Below are 5,631 nucleotides of genomic sequence, written 5' to 3' on the forward strand. Positions count from 1 at the left end.
CAACAGTTTGAGAACCACAGAATCTGTCTCAGCCCCCAGTTTCCCACCTGGAGAAACATGAGCTGGGACCCCCTATCTTAGACCATGTTTTGCCTTCCCTGAGCAGCACGCTGGTGGTGCGCTTCAGTTCACACGCAGACCAACATTACACTTGGAAGTTTTTATATTTTTACTTCTGATTTCCTCTTGCTTTATTCGCCATGTAAAAATAGCATGTATTTACTAGAAGGCTTTTTACACACAAGCCTTCCTGTGTTAGGAGTAAGAGAAAAGTGTGTTGGAGCATGTGATGGCTCAGCTCTGCACTCTTGCTCCTCTCCCATCTGTTGAACACAGCCAGACCTTTTCAGAGTTTAAGCTTTAATGTAGTGTGGGTGTTGAGAAGAACTTGGTGTAGTCCTGCCAATAGGGTTCAAGGCTGTCTTTCTAAGCAGTCAGCATCTAACACTTCTCCACACAAGGTGTCATTTTGTCTACTCCAGGATGAGTTGGGGAATACAGAACTCTCAGCGATAGAAACTTGAGCGACTCAAGAGAGTCTTTCAAATAAAATAAAATGCGGGGTTTCAGAAAATGTCACCACATATACACATACTGCCCATTGGCTCCACAAACCCAAGCTTACCACTGACTTTATTTCCTTTCATAACTAGAGTTTGTTGCTTTAGCTCAGGTGTATGGTGTTGTCCATCAAATTGTCCACCACAGGGCATTTGCTTAACTCAACCTTAAGGAGTGATTTAAACTCCACATCTCAACAGCCCCATCATAGTAATCTAGCATGAAGCTAAATAAAAGTGTCTCCTTGATAGCCAATCAATTCCTGTTTTGTTTAGTTGGATTTATGCTATCTTACAAACAGCATAAGAGAGCTATGAATTCTTACCAAGTCCAGTTCTTAACCAAGCCCTCTACAAACTAAGCTGCATTCCCAGCCCACAATGATTTCAAGCTTACATTTATTTAGTGTCAAGTCACTTTTAAGTATCTGACACTTCAACTAACATCATTTTAAAATTCCAACTGCCTGCCTATCACACACGGGATGTGTGCCAGATTCCCAGCAGAGCAAACATAATACCACACCCAGCATATTGCTTTAGCGCATCGATCAACCGAAAGGCACGAAAACCAGCAAAATGGAAGGCTTTCTGGATGCCTCCACGAGTTTACTATCAGAGCCTCCAGAGGGCCTCAGTCGTTACCAATCTTTTGAAGATGAACTCTTTCTCAGGAGATTTCACCACATCTAAACATATACTGTTTCCAACCATCCAGTCTTTTAAGGGCCAACTTTGCAATGGTTCCTTGTAAACCATTTATTCTGAAGATGCATTCTTTTTATTTTGACCAGTTTCTAAACAGGTGGCACCACAACCTCCGGAAGGTCATATGTACCCTCCTGAAGGTCATATGTACCCTCACAGAACACACTAACCTTCTTTGGCACCTCCCTTGGTTATGTCCAGCGTCACCACCTAACCTCAATGCAGTCAGGTTGTCTTCTAGCAACCTGACTTACCCACTGAGCTCAGTTCAGTTTTTGCTCATAGTCTAACTGAGTTAGGCACCTGACGTCCCCCTGCAAGGCCCAGTTCTAGTCCTGAAACCTGTCCAAATTTTGTTGAACCCAATCTCAGGCACTCAAGATTTCTCTACATGACTCAGTCCTGTTTGCCACATTTTCCAAATTCAGTCCAGACGGAGAAATTTGTCCCAGAGTGTTGATAAAAAGTAAGCTTTGAAGACTAGAGAGATGGCTCCGTGGTTAAGAGCACCAGGCTACTCTTCCAGAAGACTCGGGTTCAATTCCCAGCACCCACATGCAGCTCACAAACATCTATAATTGCAGCTCTTGGGGATTTGGAGACCTCTGGCCTCTACAGGCACCAGGCACCCGGCACCCATATATGGTGCACATATGCGTGCCGGCAAACACACACACACACACACACACACACACACACACACACACACACACACACACACATAATTAAAGGGGGAAAAACTAAAGGGAAAAAAAGGATTAAGCCTGGAGTCCACTGCCAGGAGGAGGAAGGGAGTTGTAAGGTCAAGAAGCAGAGAGCAGAGTGGAATGAAATTGAGGGAACCACTTTCTCTTTATCCACAGGATGGTAGTTGCTGGGCTCGTATCCTAAGACTGTTCCAGGATCAGAGGATTCCGTGTCTGTGCAAGGCCTCTGAGTCGACAGTGCACACACAAACGGGAGCAATCAGGACCCTTCAATGAGAGAGAAAGAGTGAACAGTGTTGTTAATGCTCTGCTCTGTCTTTACATGTAGGATCTTGCCTAAATTATCCACAGAGAATTTGGCCTTTGGAGGACTTGTCTTATTACTACTATAAAAAATAACATTGTCATTAACATAAATCACACTGCTGCTGTGTCTACATGGCGTGTCAACAGAGGTCCAAAGTACGTAAAAGCCTCTTAAAGCTGACAGGGTCTGAGACAAAACCGAGGCGAGGATTTAAAAGCACTTTGTCAATGGAAAAGTGCCAAATAAATGTCTGTCATTGTTATTAGATGAACCAAGGGAGGCTTATTCAGTTTGACGTTTCAGTTCATGTTGAAAAATACCAACCAGTTTCCAATTCAGTCCGAAGGCAGTATTTATTGGTGCCATCTGCTGGAAGTTTCTGAAAAATTGATGAAGCGAAGGTGAAACCGCCCAAGCGATGAGGTACACGGTGCTTTGAGTTTATGTGTTCTCCGCACAGTCGCGTCAAGGCAGGTGATGTTCCTGGCAGGCACTTCTCATATTAGACTTTGCACTATAAAACATTTTGTGCTGGTAAATGAGCACGGTGCTTCATGAAGCACCGTGTCTGTTTGTTCACGCTTTCACAGAGAAGTGTGACCGCTCACACGGCAACCCCGTCTCATGAGGCAGACATGTAAGGAGCTAGGACTAGCTAACCAGCTCGTAAGGCCTGTGGGTCAGTAGATCGACCCAAGCAGAATGCAAAACAAAAACTTCATGAGGGAACTAAGGAAGAAGTCTCTTAAACTCAGTGTGTGAGATCGTCTGCAAAAAAAGTATCAAAAGCTACCATTTATGTAGAATCAGAGAAAAGGGAGAATTACTAAAGAGAAATTCACCTTGAGGGAATCTCCATCAGACAAGTAGAGGCAGGACCAAAAATAACCCAAGCTCTCTTCAGCCCTGTGAAACTTTACTGTGTCACATGGTCATGGTGAATCACTGGACTAGACTCAAATTAGTGTAGTATTCTGTCTATTAAATGGACCATGGATTTCAACATAAACTGTTTATACCCTGAAAACAAATATAATAGTCATAAAACCTAGACCATTATGAGTGAATTCAGACCATAGCAAGTGCACTGAGTTGTCTCTCTACTTAGCAGATCCACGCAGTCAGTTCATTAATCCTGTAATGATGCAATCTTGCATTGGAAGTAACTGAACTGTGTGGATCCACTCTGTGGAACACTGCTGAGATCTACAGGTACGTGAAAGTTATCAGTGGTTCTTAAACTTTAAGCATGCATCAAAGTTGCCTGAAGGGCTTCTTAAAACACACAGGTCACTGGGGTCCCACCCCAGGCTTCTGACTCAGAAAGCGCAGGGAGGGGCTGAGAACACGCAGTCTAGCAAGTTCCCAGCTGCTGCTGCTGTTGAGGTCTGGACCTGGTGCTACTGATTTAGATTGACAGCATGAATTGACAGCATGAAAAGGCAGTAAAGGCAAAGCAGCCATCAGACTTCCACACACATCTAAATGTTTTATTCTGGTTTTAAAAACCAATGCAGGGCTAGTGAGATGGGCCAGTGAGTAAAGGCACTTGTTGCCGAGTCTGACAACCTAAGCTCAATCCTCATTCCCATAAGGGTGAAGGAAAGAACAGACTCCCTTCAGCTGTCCTCTTACCTCCCATGTATTCCATAACACACACACACTAAACAAAACATTTTTTAAAGCAACACAGGTATATAGTGAAAAATAAAAACAGTTGTAAGAAAGAATATTTTAGTTTAAATCTCAACACCAAAAAATAACCACTATAAACATGTGGCATATTTATTTTCATGTTTCTTTTGCTGGGTATGCATACATATGCCAGATATGTGCCTAGTATATATGAGCCGTGTATAATCATGCCATATATATAATTTTTGCATATTCTCCCTTTAGGTATAGTATCTTGAATATTTCCAATATTATTCATAAATTAGCCAGCATAGAGTACATTAAGGATCAGGTTATTTTCCTGAGCTACTAAAGAATTAAGATCCTTGGATTTCTTGAAGATGGATAGAACCTGCCAGAGCTCACTGCAGGAACAAGGAAGCTGGGGTGTATATTGAGAATTTTGGTTTCTTTAAAAAAACACAGAAATATTCTAAGAATATATTTTGGTTTTAATCATAGGTATGGGATATGGGGCTACTTCAGATTCTCCACAGCATCTTAGCCTTGTGTTCTAGCAGAGGTGTGGTTTTGACAGCTGCATACAGTTTTTGTGAGTGTGTGATGTTTGGGATTCTGGGAACTCTTCACAGGGTACATAAATGCTAGGGCCTCAAGAGGCAGTGTGGGTTGTGAGTTGTTGGTAGGTTGTTGTTGGTCTCAGTTTGTTACGTAGTTGTCCACAAAGAAGAAACAACAAGAAGAAATTAGATATCCTGTTGGTGAAGGTCAAACTTGCCCCAAGGAACTTGATGCCCCTAACCAGCAGGAAGTAGCCCAGCAATAATGTCTCCTACTTTCCCTCTATCCTTTTCTCTCCTATCTAGTGTTAGAGTTTCAAGGGGTGGAAAGTAGGTGGAGAGGGATAGGAGAAATGAGGAACCCACAAAGTAGACATAGCAGCTACAGGGGTGTCTACTCTACACTCCCCACTTGCCATTAGTAGAGCTCTTTCCAGGACACAGGATTTCCTGATTTGCCAGTTTTCCACTGCTTGAGCCCGAAGAAACCTTTCAGCAAGCCCTGGGGCCTTGCTACCAGTGCACAAAGAAGTGATAAACAATGATGACCCATGGTTATGAGTGGAACCAAAAGTATCTACTCAGGCAGTTAATGATGAGTAAGGATGGAACCCCCTAAGGAGACGACTGAGAAACAGCTGTCTTAGTTAAGGTTTCTATTGCTATGATGGAACACTATTGTGTAAAATAAAGGATTCCATGATGGGGTTCCTTCCCACCTTAGACCATTTCATTTATGGTCCCCAATGAAACACATACACACACACACACACACACACACACACACACACACACACACACACACACAGCCTTTATATTTTAATATGCCTTAGGCAGCACAATAGCTGGGTAACTGCCTCCACTCTATGCTGTTAGAATCCACTTTCCTACTGTTAACTCTGAGTTACTGCTTACTAATTTCTATGTCCCAACTTGGCTGCTCTTGACCCAACTGAGCAGCCCTCTGGGCCACATCTTAGCCCTTAGCACATGGTGTCTCTCCTTCTCCCTCCTGCACATTTTTCTTTTTCTTCCATGGTGGCCTCTCCTACTTCTCTCCTGCATGTTCTTATTATACCATGAGGGCTCCATTCTCTTTCCTTCTCTGTGGTCTCAAGCCTGGGAAATCTAAAACCCACTTATGTCTCTTCTCC

At 43.1% G+C, this 5,631-nt stretch overlaps 1 long non-coding RNA gene across 1 annotated transcript; it reads right to left on the bottom strand.

The window, feature by feature from the left end:
- Positions 1-2,101: 2,101 nt before the first annotated feature.
- On the bottom strand, positions 2,102-3,232 carry Gm33123. Its single transcript, XR_384058.1, has 2 exons — positions 2,607-3,232; positions 2,102-2,242 (listed from the first exon to the last, which is right to left on the bottom strand). It is a non-coding gene; the product is annotated as a predicted gene, 33123 (long non-coding RNA).
- Positions 3,233-5,631: the final 2,399 nt, after the last annotated feature.

Source organism: Mus musculus, chromosome 15, assembly GCF_000001635.26.
Source record: "Mus musculus strain C57BL/6J chromosome 15, GRCm38.p6 C57BL/6J".
NCBI lineage: Eukaryota > Metazoa > Chordata > Mammalia > Rodentia > Muridae > Mus > Mus musculus.